The sequence below is a fragment of the Budorcas taxicolor genome, chromosome 21 (genome assembly GCF_023091745.1).
Source record: "Budorcas taxicolor isolate Tak-1 chromosome 21, Takin1.1, whole genome shotgun sequence".
NCBI lineage: Eukaryota > Metazoa > Chordata > Mammalia > Artiodactyla > Bovidae > Budorcas > Budorcas taxicolor.
The window spans coordinates 2,350,060-2,366,643 of record NC_068930.1 but is presented as its reverse complement, the minus strand read 5'-3'; positions in this window follow the sequence as shown (position 1 = coordinate 2,366,643).

Here is a 16,584-nt window from a genome sequence, read left to right as displayed (position 1 = left end):
TCAAGAGGGGGCCCTCTCAACAGGAACGGCGAGAGGAACTCCAGGGTCGTGCCACCATTCCAAGAGTCCCCCAGATGTCTCAGTCCATTCCAGAGGAACCTCTTTTATCTACACCGGCTCGTCTTTCACGCCGAGGATCGACTCACACCAAGGTGGCACGTGGCACAGCCCTGTGGGGAAGCCTCGGGGGAAAGCCTCGTGGGAAAGCCTCGAGGGAAAGCCACAGATCCCTTGATCCACGTGACAGGAAGCGTGACACTACTGCTGCAGCTCGGGAGGAAAGCCCACGTGCATGCCCCCACTCGAGACGAGGCCTGATTCCCCTGGGGAGACTCAGAAGCACCCCAAGATCCATGGCAACACTGGAGAGGAATTCTCAGGTTCTGGCCCCGACTCCACACAAGGTCGTAGGCCCCGGCATGGACGGGAGAGGAATCCCGAGATGCCCCGTAGCAACTCGCATGGGGACTGGCCTTTCCTGAGGCCACCAGATCGGGTGCCTGAGGTCCCCGTCGTAACTCGAGAAGACCTGCCGCAACTCGAGAAAATCCAGGAGGTTCTCCCCTCCAGGCGAGATGAGGCCCATTTCAGCTGAGGCGTCTCGAGGCTGATCACACCTCCCCTCTGGAACTTCAAAAGGGTCCTTCACACCCTAGGTGCAAATCAAGAAGTTCCCTGACATACCCGTCTCCACTCGAGAGGAAACATGAGAGTCCCGCCCACATCCAGAGGAGCCTCGTTTCCGCCTCATAGCTCGAGATGAGGGATTCTTTCCCTGCTTCTTCGGGAAAGAGTTCCCGGCGTTCCCGTCGCATCTCAAGAGGAGGCCCTCTCAACAGGAACGGCGAGAGGAACTCCAGGGTCGTGCCACCATTCCAAGAGTCCCCCAGAGGTCTCAGTCCATACCAGAGGAACCTCTTTTCCCTACACCGGCTCATCTTTCACGCCGAGGATCGACTCACACCAAGGTTGCACGTGGCACAGCCCTGTGGGGAAGCCTCGTGGGAAAGCCTCGTGGGAAAGGCTCGGGGGACAGCCTCGAGGGAAAGCCACACATCCCTTGATCCACGTGACAGGAAGCGTGACACTACTGCTGCAGCTCGGGAGGAAAGCGCACGTGCATGCCCCCACTCGAGACGAGGCCTGGCTCCCCTGGGGAGACTCAGAAGCACCCCAAGATCCATGGCAACACTGGAGAGGAATCCTCACGTTCCGGGCCCGACTCCACACAAGGACTGAGGCCCCAGCATGGACGGGAGAGGAATCCCGAGATGCCCCCTAGCAACTCGCATGGGGACTGGCCTTTCCAGAGGCCACAAGAGCGGGTCCCTGAGGTCCCCGTCGTAACTCGAGAAGACCTGCCGCAACTCGAGAAAATCCAGGAGGTTCTCCCCTCCAGGCGAGATGAGGCCCATTTCCGCTGAGGCGTCTCGAGGCTGATCACACCTCACCTCTGGAACTTCGAAAGGGTCCTTCACACCCTTGGTGCAAATCAAGAAGTTCCCCGACATACCCGTCTCCACTCGAGAGGAATCACGAGGGTCCCGCCCACATCCAGAGGAGCCCCTTTTCCGCCTCGTAGCTCGAGATGAGGGATCCTTTCCCTGCTTCGTCGGGAAAGAGTTCCCGGCTTTCCCGTCGCATCTCAAGAGGAGGCCCTCTCAACAGGAACGGCGAGAGGAACTCCAGGGTCGTGCCACCATTCCAAGAGTCCCCCAGATGTCTCAGTCCATTCCAGAGGAACCTCTTTTCCCTTCACCTTCTCGTCTTTCACGCAGAGGATCGACTCACACCAAGGTGGCACGTGGCACAGCCCTGTGGGAAAGCCTCGAGGGAAAGCCTCGAGGGACAGCCTCGCCGGAAAGCCACAGATACCTTGATCTACGTGACAGGAAGTGTGACACTACTTCTGCAGCTAGGGAGGAAAGCGCACGTGCATGCCCCCACTCGAGACGAGGCCTGACTCCCCTGGGGAGACTCAGAAGCACCCCAAGATCCATGGCAACACTGGAGAGGAATCCTCAGGTTCTGGCCCCGATCCACACAAGGTCTGAGGCCCCGGCATGGACGGGAGAGGAATCCCGAGATGCCCCCTAGCAACTCTCATGGGGACTGGCCTTTCCTGAGGCCACCAGAACGGGTGCCTGAGGTCCCCGTCGTAACTGGAGAAAACCTGCCGCAACTCGAGAAAATCCAGGAGGTTCTCCCCTCCAAGCGAGATGAGTCCCATTTCCGTTGAGGTGTCTCGAGGCTGATCACACCTCCCCTCTGGAACTTCGAAAGGGTCCTTCACACCCTTGGTGCAAATTAAGAAGTTCCCCGACATACCCCTCGCCACTCGAGAGGAAACACGAGGGTCCCGCCCACATCCAGAGGAGCCCCGTTTCCGCCTCGTAGCTCGAGATGAGGGATCCTTTCCCTGCTTCCTCGGGAAAGAGTTCCCGGCGTTCCCGTCGCATCTCAAGAGGAGGCCCTCTCAACAGGAACGGCGAGAGGTACTCCAGGGTCGTGCCACCATTCCAAGAGTCCCCAGGATGTCTCAGTCCATTCCAGAGGAACCTCTTTTCCCTTCACCGGCTCGTCTTTCAGGCCGAGGATCGACTCACACCAAGGTGGCACGTGGCACAGCCCTGTGGGAAAGCCTCGTGGGAAAGCCTCGAGGGATAGCCTCGAGGGAAAGCCACAGATCCCTTGATCCACGTGATGGAAGCGTGACACTATTGCTGCAGCGCAGGAGGAAAGCGCACGTGCATGCCCCCACTCGAGACGAGGCCTGACTCCCCTGGGGAGACTCAGAAGCACCCCAAGATCCATGGCAACACTGGAGAGGAATCCTCAGGTTCCGGCCCCGACTCCACACAAGGACTGAGGCCCCGGCATGGACGGGAGAGGAATCCCGAGAGGTCCCCTAGCAACTGGCATGGGGACTGGCCTTTCCTGAGGCCACCAGAGCGGGTCCCTGAGGTACCCGTCGTAACTCGAGAAGACCTGCCGCAACTCGAGAAAATCCAGGAGGTTCTCCCCTCCAGGCGAGATGAGGCCCATTTCCGCTGAGGCGTCTCGAGGCTGATCACACCTCACCTCTGGAACTTCGAAAGGGTCCTTCACACCCTTGGTGCAAATCAAGAAGTTCCCCGACATACCCGTCTCCCCTCGAGAGGAATCACGAGGGTCCCTCCCACATCCAGAGGAGCCCCGTTTCCGCCTCGTAGCTCGAGATGAGGGATCCTTTCCCTGCTTCGTCAGGAAAATGTTCCCGGCGTTCCCGTCGCATCTCAAGAGGAGGCCCTCTCAACAGGAACGGCGAGAGGAACTCCAGGGTCGTCCCACCATTCCAAGAGTCCCCCAGATGTCTCAGTCTATACCAGAGTAACCTCTTTTCCCTACACCGGTCATCTATCACGCCGAGGATCGACTCCCACCAAGGTGGCACCTGGCACAGCCCTGTGGGGAAGCCTCGTGGGAAAGCCTCGTGGGAAAGCCTCGAGGGACAGCCTCGAGGGAAAGCCACACATTCATTGATCCACGTGACAGGAAGCGTGACAGTACTGCTGCAGCTCGGGAGGAAAGCGCACGAGCATGCCCCCACTCGAGATGAGGCCTGACTCCCCTGGGGAGACTCAGAAGCACCCCAAGATCCATGGCAACACTGGAGAGGAATCCTCAGGTTCCGGCCCCGACTCCTCACAAGGACTGAGGCCCCAGCATCGATGGGAGAGGAATCCCGAGAGGTCCCCTAGCAACTCGCATGGGGACTGGCCTTTCCTGAGGCCACCAGAGCGGGTCCCTGAGTTCCCCGTCGTAACTCGACAAGACCTGCCGCAACTCGAGAAAATCCAGGAGGTTCTCCCCTCCAGGCGAGATGAGGCCCATTTCCGCTGAGGCGTCTCGAGGCTGATCACACCTCACCTCTGGAACTTCGAAAGGGTCCTTCACACCCTTGGTGCAAATCAAGAAGTTCCCCGACATACCCGTCTCCACTCGAGAGGAAACACGAGGGTCCCGCCCACATCCAGAGGAGCCCCGTTTCCGCCTCGTAGCTCGAGATGAGGGATCCTTTCCCTGCTTCGTCGGGAAAGAGTTCCCGGCGTTCCCGTCGCATCTCAAGAGGAGGCCCTCTCAACAGGAACGGCGAGAGGAACTCCAGGGTCGTGCCACCATTCCAAGAGTCCCCCAGATGTCTCAGTCCATTCCAGAGGAACCTCTTTTATCTACACCGGCTCGTCTTTCACGCCGAGGATCGACTCACACCAAGGTGGCACGTGGCACAGCAGTGTGGGGAAGCCTCGTGGGAAAGCCTCGTGGGAAAGCCTCGAGGGACAGCCTCGAGGGAAAGCCACAGATCCCTTGATCCACGTGACAGGAAGCGTGACACTACTGCTGCAGCACGGGAGGAAAGCCCACGTGCATGCCCCCACTCGAGACGAGGCCTGATTCCCCGGGGGAGACTCAGAAGCACCCCAAGATCCATGGCAACACTGGAGAGGAATCCTCAGGTTCTGGCCCCGACTGCACACAAGGTCTTAGTCCCCGGCATGGACGGGAGAGGAATCCCGAGATGCCCCCTAGCAACTCGCATGGGGACTGGCCTTTCCTGAGGCCACCAGATCGGGTGCCTGAGGTCCCCGTCGTAACTCGAGAAGACATGCCGCAACTCGAGAAAATCCAGGAGGTTCTCCCCTCCAGGCGAGATGAGGCCCATTTCCGCTGAGGCGTCTCGAGGCTGATCACACCTCACCTCTGGAACTTCGAAAGGGTCCTTCACACCCTTGGTGCAAATCAAGAAGTTCCCCGACATACCCGTCTCCCCTCGAGAGGAATCACGAGGGTCCCTCCCACATCCAGAGGAGCCCCGTTTCCGCCTCGTAGCTTGAGATGAGGGATCCTTTCCCTGCTTCGTCAGGAAAATGTTCCCGGCGTTCCCGTCGCATCTCAAGAGGAGGCCCTCTCAACAGGAACGGCGAGAGGAACTCCAGGGTCGTGCCACCATTCCAAGAGTCCCCCAGATGTCTCAGTCCATTCCAGAGGAACCTCTTTTCCCTTCACCGGCTCGTCTTTCACGCCGAGGATCGACTCACACCAAGGTGGCACGTGGCACAGCCCTGTGGGAAAGCCTCGTGGGAAAGCCTCGAGGGACAGCCTCGAGGGAAAGCCACAGATCCCTTGATCCACGTGACAGGAAGCGTGACACTACTGCTGCAGCTCGGGAGGAAAGCACACGTGCATGCCCCCACTCGAGACGAGGCCTGACTCCCCTGGGGAGACTCAGAAGCACCCCAAGATCCATGGCAACACTGGAGAGGAATCCTCAGGTTCTTTCCCCGACTCCACACAAGGACTGAGGCCCCTGCATGGACGGGAGAGGAATCCCGAGATGCCCCCTAGTAACTCGCATGGGGACTGACCGTTCCTGAGGCCACCAGAGCGGGTCCCTGAGGTCCCCGTCGTAACTCGAGAAGACCTGCCGCAACTAAAGAAAATCCAGGAGGTTCTCCCCTCCAGGCGAGATGCGGCCCATTTCCGCTGAGGCGTGTCGAGGCTGATCACACCTCACCTCTGGAACTTCGAAAGGGTCCTTCACACCCTTGGTGCAAATCAAGAAGTTCCCCGACATACCCGTCTCCCCTCGAGAGGAATCACGAGGGTCCCTCCCACATCCAGAGGAGCCCCGTTTCCGCCTCGTAACTCGAGATGAGGGATCCTTTCCCTGCTTCGTCAGGAAAATGTTCCCGGCGTTCCCGTCGCATCTCAAGAGGAGGCCCTCTCAACAGGAACGGCGAGAGGAACTCCAGGGTCGTCCCACCATTCCAAGAGTCCCCCAGATGTCTCAGTCTATACCAGAGTAACCTCTTTTCCCTACACCGGTCATCTATCACGCCGAGGATCGACTCCCACCAAGGTGGCACCTGGCACAGCCCTGTGGGGAAGCCTCGTGGGAAAGCCTCGTGGGAAAGCCTCGAGGGACAGCCTCGAGGGAAAGCCACACATTCATTGATCCACGTGACAGGAAGCGTGACAGTACTGCTGCAGCTCGGGAGGAAAGCGCACGAGCATGCCCCCACTCGAGATGAGGCCTGACTCCCCTGGGGAGACTCAGAAGCACCCCAAGATCCATGGCAACACTGGAGAGGAATCCTCAGGTTCCGGCCCCGACTCCTCACAAGGACTGAGGCCCCAGCATCGATGGGAGAGGAATCCCGAGAGGTCCCCTAGCAACTCGCATGGGGACTGGCCTTTCCTGAGGCCACCAGAGCGGGTCCCTGAGTTCCCCGTCGTAACTCGACAAGACCTGCCGCAACTCGAGAAAATCCAGGAGGTTCTCCCCTCCAGGCGAGATGAGGCCCATTTCCGCTGAGGCGTCTCGAGGCTGATCACACCTCACCTCTGGAACTTCGAAAGGGTCCTTCACACCCTTGGTGCAAATCAAGAAGTTCCCCGACATACCCGTCTCCACTCGAGAGGAAACACGAGGGTCCCGCCCACATCCAGAGGAGCCCCGTTTCCGCCTCGTAGCTCGAGATGAGGGATCCTTTCCCTGCTTCGTCGGGAAAGAGTTCCCGGCGTTCCCGTCGCATCTCAAGAGGAGGCCCTCTCAACAGGAACGGCGAGAGGAACTCCAGGGTCGTGCCACCATTCCAAGAGTCCCCCAGATGTCTCAGTCCATTCCAGAGGAACCTCTTTTATCTACACCGGCTCGTCTTTCACGCCGAGGATCGACTCACACCAAGGTGGCACGTGGCACAGCAGTGTGGGGAAGCCTCGTGGGAAAGCCTCGTGGGAAAGCCTCGAGGGACAGCCTCGAGGGAAAGCCACAGATCCCTTGATCCACGTGACAGGAAGCGTGACACTACTGCTGCAGCACGGGAGGAAAGCCCACGTGCATGCCCCCACTCGAGACGAGGCCTGATTCCCCGGGGGAGACTCAGAAGCACCCCAAGATCCATGGCAACACTGGAGAGGAATCCTCAGGTTCTGGCCCCGACTGCACACAAGGTCTTAGTCCCCGGCATGGACGGGAGAGGAATCCCGAGATGCCCCCTAGCAACTCGCATGGGGACTGGCCTTTCCTGAGGCCACCAGATCGGGTGCCTGAGGTTCCCGTCGTAACTCGAGAAGACATGCCGCAACTCGAGAAAATCCAGGAGGTTCTCCCCTCCAGGCGAGATGAGGCCCATTTCCGCTGAGGCGTCTCGAGGCTGATCACACCTCACCTCTGGAACTTCGAAAGGGTCCTTCACACCCTTGGTGCAAATCAAGAAGTTCCCCGACATACCCGTCTCCCCTCGAGAGGAATCACGAGGGTCCCTCCCACATCCAGAGGAGCCCCGTTTCCGCCTCGTAGCTTGAGATGAGGGATCCTTTCCCTGCTTCGTCAGGAAAATGTTCCCGGCGTTCCCGTCGCATCTCAAGAGGAGGCCCTCTCAACAGGAACGGCGAGAGGAACTCCAGGGTCGTGCCACCATTCCAAGAGTCCCCCAGATGTCTCAGTCCATTCCAGAGGAACCTCTTTTCCCTTCACCGGCTCGTCTTTCACGCCGAGGATCGACTCACACCAAGGTGGCACGTGGCACAGCCCTGTGGGAAAGCCTCGTGGGAAAGCCTCGAGGGACAGCCTCGAGGGAAAGCCACAGATCCCTTGATCCACGTGACAGGAAGCGTGACACTACTGCTGCAGCTCGGGAGGAAAGCACACGTGCATGCCCCCACTCGAGACGAGGCCTGACTCCCCTGGGGAGACTCAGAAGCACCCCAAGATCCATGGCAACACTGGAGAGGAATCCTCAGGTTCTTTCCCCGACTCCACACAAGGACTGAGGCCCCTGCATGGACGGGAGAGGAATCCCGAGATGCCCCGTAGCAACTCGCATGGGGACTGGCCTTTCCTGAGGCCACCAGATCGGGTGCCTGAGGTCCCCGTCGTAACTCGAGAAGACCTGCCGCAACTCGAGAAAATCCAGGAGGTTCTCCCCTCCAGGCGAGATGAGGCCCATTTCCGCTGAGGCGTCTCGAGGCTGATCACACCTCACCTCTGGAACTTCGAAAGGGTCCTTCACACCCTTGGTGCAAATCAAGAAGTTCCCCGACATACCCGTCTCCACTCGAGAGGAAACACGAGGGTCCCGCCCACATCCAGAGGAGCTCCGTTTCCGCCTCGTAGCTCGAGATGAGGGATCCTTTCCCTGCTTCGTCGGGAAAAAGTTACCGGCGTTCCCGTCGCATCTCAAGAGGAGGCCCTCTCAACAGGAACGGCGAGAGGAACTCCAGGGTCGTGCCACCATTCCAAGAGTCCCCCAGATGTCTCAGTCCATTCCAGAGGAACCTCTTTTTCCTTCACCGGCTCGTCTTTCACGCCGAGGATCGACTCACACCAAGGTGGCACGTGGCACAGCCCTGTGGGAAAGCCTCGTGGGAAAGCCTCGAGGGAAAGCCTCGAGGGAAAGCCACAGATCCCTTGATCCACGTGACAGGAAGCGTGACACTACTGCTGCAGCTCGGGAGGAAAGCGCACGTGTATGCCCCCACTCGAGACGAGGCCTGACTCCCCTGGGGAGACTCAGAAGCACCCCAAGATCCATGGCAACACTGGAGAGGAATCCTCAGGTTCCGGCCCCGACTCCACACAAGGTCTTAGGCCCCGGCATGGACGGGAGAGGAATCCCGAGCTGCCCCCTAGTAACTCGCATGGGGACTGACCGTTCCTGAGGCCACCAGAGCGGGTCCCTGAGGTCCCCGTCGTAACTCGAGAAGACCTGCCGCAACTAAAGAAAATCCAGGAGGTTCTCCCCTCCAGGCGAGATGCGGCCCATTTCCGCTGAGGCGTGTCGAGGCTGATCACACCTCACCTCTGGAACTTCGAAAGGGTCCTTCACACCCTTGGTGCAAATCAAGAAGTTCCCCGACCTAGCCGTCTCCACTCGAGAGGAATCACGAGGGTCCCGCCCACATCCAGAGGAGCCCCGTTTCCGCCTCGTAGCTCGAGATGAGGGATCCTTTCCCTGCTTCGTCGGGAAAGAGTTCCCGGCGTTCCCGTCGCATCTCAAGAGGAGGCCCTCTCAACAGGAACGGCGAGAGGAACTCCAGGGTCGTGCCACCATTCCAAGAGTCCCCCAGATGTCTCAGTCCATTCCAGAGGAACCTCTTTTCCCTTCACCGGCTCGTCTTTCACGCCGAGGATCGACTCACACCAAGGTGGCACGTGGCACAGCCCTGTGGGAAAGCCTCGTGGGAAAGCCTCGAGGGACAGCCTCGAGGGAAAGCCACAGATCCCTTGATCCACGTGAGAGGAAGCGTGACACTACTGCTGCAGCTCGGGAGGAAAGCGCACGTGCATGCCCCCACTCGAGACGAGGCCTGACTCCCCTGGGGAGACTCAGAAGCACCCCAAGATCCATGGTAACACTGGAGAGGAATCCTCAGGTTCCGGCCCCGACTCCACACAAGGACTGAGGCCCCGGCATGGACGGGAGAGGAATCCCGAGAGGTCCCTTAGCAACTCGCATGGGGACTGGCCTTTCCTGAGGCCACCAGAGCGGGTCCCTGAGGTCCCCGTCGTAACTCGAGAAGACCTGACCCAACTCGAGAAAATCCAGGAGGTTCTCCCCTCCAGGCGAGATGAGGCCCATTTCCGCTGAGGCGTCTCGAGGCTGATCACACCTCACCTCTGGAACTTCGAAAGGGTCCTTCACACCCTTGGTGCAAATCAAGAAGTTCCCCGACCTAGCCGTCTCCACTCGAGAGGAATCACGAGGGTCCCGCCCACATCCAGAGGAGCTCCGTTTCCGCCTCGTAGCTCGAGATGAGGGATCCTTTCCCTGCTTCGTCGGGAAAGAGTTCCCGGCGTTCCCGTCGCATCTCAAGAGGAGGCCCTCTCAACAAGAACGGCGAGAGGAACTCCAGGGTCTTGCCACCATTCCAAGAGTCCCCCAGATGTCTCAGTCCATTCCAGAGGAACCTCTTTTTCCTTCACCGGCTCGTCTTTCACGCCGAGGATCGACTCACACCAAGGTGGCACGTGGCACAGCCCTGTGGGGAAGCCTCGTGGGAAAGCCTCGAGGGACAGCCTCGAGGGAAAGCCACAGATCCCTTGATCCACCTGACAGGAAGCGTGACACTACTGCTGCAGCTCGGGAGGAAAGCGCACGTGTATGCCCCCACTCGAGACGAGGCCTGACTCCCCTGGGGAGACTCAGAAGCACCCCAAGATCAATGGCAACACTGGAGAGGAAACCTCAGGTTCCGGCCCCGACTCCACACAAGGACTGAGGCCCCAGCATGGACGGGAGAGGAATCCCGAGAGGTCCCTTAGCAACTCGCATGGGGACTGGCCTTTCCTGAGGCCACCAGAGCGGGTCCCTGAGGTCCCCGTCGTAACTCGAGAAGACCTGCCGCAACTCGAGAAAATCCAGGAGGTTCTCCCCTCCAGGCGAGATGAGGCCCTTTTCCGCTGAGGCGTCTCGAGGCTGATCACACCTCACCTCTGGAACTTCGAAAGGGTCCTTCACACCCTTGGTGCAAATCAAGAAGTTCCCCGACCTAGCCGTCTCCACTCGAGAGTAATCACGAGGGTCCCGCCCACATCCAGAGGAGCCCCGTTTCCGCCTCGGAGCTCGAGATGAGGGATCCTTTCCCTGCTTCGTCGGGAAAGAGTTCCCGGCGTTCCCGTCGCATCTCAAGAGGAGGCCCTCTCAACAGAAACGGCGAGAGGAACTCCAGGGTCGTGCCACCATTCCAAGAGTCCCCCAGATGTCTCAGTCCATTCCAGAGGAACCTCTTTTCCCTTCACCGGCTCGTCTTTCACGCCGACGATCGACTCACACCAAGGTGGCACGTGGCACAGCCCTGTGGGAAAGCCTCGTGGGAAAGCCTCGAGGGACAGCCTCGAGGGAAAGCCACAGATCCCTTGATCCACGTGACAGGAAGCGTGACACTACTGCTGCAGCTCGGGAGGAAAGCGCACGTGCATGCCCCCACTCGAGACGAGGCCTGACTCCCCTGGGGAGACTCAGAAGCACCCCAAGATCCATGGCAACACTGGAGAGGAATCCTCAGGTTCCGGCCCCGACTCCACACAAGGACTGAGGCCCCGGCATGGACGGGAGAGGAATCCCGAGAGGTCCCCTAGCAACTCGCATGGGGACTGGCCTTTCCTGAGGCCACCAGAGCGGGTCCCTGAGGTCCCCGTCGTAATTCGAGAAGACCTGCCCCAACTCGAGAAAATCCAGGAGGTTCTCCCCTCCAGGCGAGATGAGGCCCATTTCCGCTGAGGCGTCTCGAGGCTGATCACACCTCACCTCTGTAACTTCGAAAGGGTCCTTCACACCCTTGGTGCAAATCAAGAAGTTCCCCGACCTAGCCGTCTCCACTCGAGAGGAATCACGAGGGTCCCGCCCACATCCAGAGGAGCCCCGTTTCCGCCTCGTAGCTCGAGATGAGGGATCCTTTCCCTGCTTCGTCGGGAAAGAGTTCCCGGCGTTCCCGTCGCATCTCAAGAGGAGGCCCTCTCATGAGGAACGGCGAGAGGAACTCCAGGGTCGTGCCACCATTCCAAGAGTCCCCCAGATGTCTCAGTCCATTCCAGAGGAACCTCTTTTCCCTTCACCGGCTCGTCTTTCACGCCGAGCATCGACTCACACCAAGGTGGCACGTGGCACAGCCCTGTGGGAAAGCCTCGTGGGAAAGCCTCGAGGGACAGCCTCGAGGGAAAGCCACAGATCCCTTGATCCACGTGACAGGAAGCGTGACACTACTGCTGCAGCTCGGAGGAAAGCACACGTGCATGCCCCCACTCGAGACGAGGCCTGACTCCCCTGGGGAGACTCAGAAGCACCCCAAGATCCATGGCAACACTGGAGAGGAATCCTCAGGTTCTTTCCCCGACTCCACACAAGGTCGTAGGCCCCTGCATGGACGGGAGAGGAATCCCGAGATGCCCCGTAGCAACTCGCATGGGGACTGGCCTTTCCTGAGGCCACCAGATCGGGTGCCTGAGGTCCCCGTCGTAACTCGAGAAGACCTGCCGCAACTCGAGAAAATCCAGGAGGTTCTCCCCTCCAGGCGAGATGCGGCCCATTTCCGCTGAGGCGTCTCGAGGCTGATCACACCTCACCTCTGGAACTTCGAAAGGGTCCTTCACACCCTTGGTGCAAATCAAGAAGTTCAACGACATACCCGTCTCCACTCGAGAGGAATCACGAGGGTACCGCCCACATCCAGAGGAGCCCCGTTTCCGCCTCGTAGCTCGAGATGAGGGATCCTTTCCCTGCTTCGTCGGGAAAGAGTTCCCGGCGTTCCCGTCGCATCTCAAGAGGAGGCCCTCTCAACAGGAACGGCGAGAGGAACTCCAGGGTCGTGCCACCATTCCAAGAGTCCCCCAGATGTCTCAGTCTATATCAGAGGAACCTCGTTTCCATTCACCAGCTCGTCTTTCACGCTGAGGATCGACTCTCACCAAGGTGGCACGTGGCACAGCCCTGTGGGAAAGCCTCGTGGGAAAGCCTCGAGGGACAGCCTCGAGGGAAAGCCACAGATCCCTTGATCCACGTGACAGGAAGCGTGACACTACTGCTGCAGCTCGGGAGGAAAGCGCACGTGCATGCCCCCACTCGAGACGAGGCCTGACTCCCCTGGGGAGACTCAGAAGCACCCCAAGATCCATGGCAACACTGGAGAGGAATCCTCAGGTTCTGGCCCCGACTCCACACAAGGTCTTATGCCCCGGCATGGACGGGAGAGTAATCCCGAGATGCCCCCTAGCAACTCGCATGGGGACTGGCCTTTCCTGAGGCCACCAGAGCGGGTCCCTGAGGTCCCCGTCGTAACTAGAGAAGACCTGCCGCAACTCGAGAAAATCCAGGAGGTTCTCCCCTCCAGGCGAGATGAGGCCCATTTCCGCTGAGGCGTCTAGAGGCTGATCACACCTCCCCTCTGGAACTTCGAAAGGGTCCTTCACACCCTTGGTGCAAATCAAGAAGTTCCCCGACATACCCGTCTCCACTCGAGAGGAAACACGAGGGTCCCGCCCACATCCAGAGGAGCCCCGTTTCCGCCTCGTAGCTCGAGATGAGGGATCCTTTCCCTGCTTCGTCGGGAAAGAGTTCCCGGCGTTCCCGTCGCATCTCAAGAGGAGGCCCTCTCAACAGGAACGGCGAGAGGAACTCCAGGGTCGTGCCACCATTCCAAGAGTCCCCCAGATGTCTCAGTCCATTCCAGAGGAACCTCTTTTATCTACACCGGCTCGTCTTTCACGCCGAGGATCGACTCACACCAAGGTGGCACGTGGCACAGCAGTGTGGGGAAGCCTCGTGGGAAAGCCTCGTGGGAAATCCTCGAGGGACAGCCTCGAGGGAAAGCCACAGATCCCTTGATCCACGTGACAGGAAGCGTGACACTACTGCTGCAGCACGGGAGGAAAGCCCACGTGCATGCCCCCACTCGAGACGAGGCCTGATTCCCCTGGGGAGACTCAGAAGCACCCCAAGATCCATGGCAACACTGGAGAGAAATCCTCAGGTTCTGGCCCCGACTGCACACAAGGTCTTAGTCCCCGGCATGGACGGGAGAGGAATCCCGAGATGCCCCCTAGCAACTCGCATGGGGACTGGCCTTTCCTGAGGCCACCAGATCGGGTGCCTGAGGTCCCCGTCGTAACTCGAGAAGACCTGCCGCAACTCGAGAAAATCCAGGAGGTTCTCCCCTCCAGGCGAGATGAGGCCCATTTCTGCTGAGGCGTCTCGAGGCTGATCACACCTCCCCTCTGGAACTTCGAAAGGGTCCTTCACAACCTAGGTGCAAACCAAGAAGTTCCCTGACATACCCGTCTCCACTCGAGAGGAAACACGAGGGTCCCGCCCACATCCAGAGGAGCCCCGTTTCCGCCTCGTAGCTCGAGATGAGGGATCCTTTCCCTGCTTCTTCGGGAAAGAGTTCCCGGCGTTCCCGTCGCATCTCAAGAGGAGGCCCTCTGAACAGGAACGGCGAGAGGAACCCCAGCGTCGTGCCACCATTCCAAGAGACCCCAGATGTCTCAGTCCATTCCAGAGGAACCTCCTTTCCCTTCAGCGGCTCGTCTTTCACGCCGAGGATCGACTCACACCAAGGTGGCACGTGGCACAGCCTTGTGGGAAAGCCTCGTGGGAAAGCCTCGTGGGAAAGCCTCGTGGGAAAGCCTCGAGGGACAGCCTCGAGGGAAAGCCACAGATCCCTTGATCCACGTGACAGGAAGCGTGACACTACTGCTGCAGCTCGGGAGGAAAGCGCACGTGCATGCCCCCACTCGAGACGAGGCCTGACTCCCCTGGGGAGACTCAGAAGCACCCCAAGATCCATGGCAACACTGGAGAGGAATCCTCAGGCTCCCGCCCCGACTCCACACAAGGACTGAGGCCCCAGCATGGATGGGAGAGAAATCCCGAGTGGTCCCCTAGCAACCCGCATGGGGACTGGCGTTTCCTGAGTCCACCAGAGAGGGTCCCTGAGTTCCCCGTCGTAACTCGAGAAGACCTGCCGCAACTCGAGAAAATCCAGGAGGTTCTCCCCTCCAGGCAACATGAGGCCCATTTCCGCTGAGGCGTCTCGAGGCTGATCACACCTCCCCTCTGGAACTTCGAAAGGGTCCTTCACACCCTTGGTGCAAATCAAGAAGTTCCCCGACATACCCGTCTCCACTCGAGAGGAAACACGAGGGTCCCGCCCACATCCAGAGGAGCCCCGTTTCCGCCTCGTAGCTCGAGATGAGGGATCCTTTCCCTGCTTCGTCAGGAAAGAGTTCCCGGCGTTCCCGTCGCATGTCAAGAGGAGGCCCTCTCAACAGGAACGGCGAGAGGAACTCCAGGGTCGTGCCACCATTCCAAGAGTCTCCCAGATGTCTCAGTCTATACCAGAGGAACCTCGTTTCCCTTCACCGGCTCGTCATTCACGCCGAGGATCGACTCACACCAAGGTGGCACGTGGCACAGCCCTGTGGGAAAGCCTCGTGGGAAAGCCTCGAGGGACAGCCTCGAGGGAAAGCCACAGATCCCTTGATCCACGTGACAGGAAGCGTGACACTACTGCTGCAGCTCGGGAGGAAAGCACACGTGCATGCCCCCACTCGAGACGAGGCCTGACTCCCCTGGGGAGACTCAGAAGCACCCCAAGATCCATGGCAACACTGGAGAGGAATCCTCAGGTTCTTTCCCCGACTCCACACAAGGTCGTAGGCCCCTGCATGGACGGGAGAGGAATCCCGAGATGCCCCGTAGCAACTCGCATGGGGACTGGCCTTTCCTGAGGCCACCAGATCGGGTGCCTGAGGTCCCCGTCATAACTCGAGAAGACCTGCCGCAACTCGAGAAAATCCAGGAGGTTCTCCCCTCCAGGCGAGATGAGGCCCATTTCCGCTGAGGCGTCTCGAGGCTGATCACACCTCACCTCTTGAACTTCGAAAGGGTCCTTCACACCCTTGGTGCAAATCAAGAAGTTCCCCGACATACCCGTCTCCACTCGAGAGGAAACACGAGGGTCCCGCCCACATCCAGAGGAGCTCCGTTTCCGCCTCGTAGCTCGAGATGAGGGATCCTTTCCCTGCTTCGTCGGGAAAAAGTTACCGGCGTTCCCGTCGCATCTCAAGAGGAGGCCCTCTCAACAGGAACGGCGAGAGGAACTCCAGGGTCGTGCCACCATTCCAAGAGTCCCCCAGATGTCTCAGTCCATTCCAGAGGAACCTCTTTTTCCTTCACCGGCTCGTCTTTCACGCCGAGGATCGACTCACACCAAGGTGGCACGTGGCACAGCCCTGTGGGAAAGCCTCGTGGGAAAGCCTCGAGGGACAGCCTCGAGGGAAAGCCACAGATCCCTTGATCCACCTGACAGGAAGCGTGACACTACTGCTGCAGCTCGGGAGGAAAGCGCACGTGTATGCCCCCACTCGAGACGAGGCCTGACTCCCCTGGGGAGACTCAGAAGCACCCCAAGATCCATGGCAACACTGGAGAGGAATCCTCAGGTTCCGGCCCCGACTCCACACAAGGTCTTAGGCCCCGGCATGGACGGGAGAGGAATCCCGAGCTGCCCCCTAGTAACTCGCATGGGGACTGACCGTTCCTGAGGCCACCAGAGCGGGTCCCTGAGGTCCCCGTCGTAACTCGAGAAGACCTGCCGCAACTCAAGAAAATCCAGGAGGTTCTCCCCTCCAGGCGAGATGAGGCCCATTTCCGCTGAGGCGTCTCGAGCCTGATCACACCTCACCTCTGGAACTTCGAAAGGGTCCTTCACACCCTTGGTGCAAATCAAGAAGTTCAACGACATACCCGTCTCCACTCGAGAGGAATCACGAGGGTACCGCCCACATCCAGAGGAGCCCCGTTTCCGCCTCGTAGCTCGAGATGAGGGATCCTTTCCCTGCTTCGTCGGGAAAGAGTTCCCGGCGTTCCCGTCGCATCTCAAGAGGAGGCCCTCTCAACAGGAACGGCGAGAGGAACTCCAGGGTCGTGCCACCATTCCAAGAGTCCCCCAGATGTCTCAGTCTATACCAGAGGAACCTCGTTTCCCTTCACCAGCTCTTCTTTCACGCTGAGGATCGACTCTCACCAAGGTGGCACGTGGCAC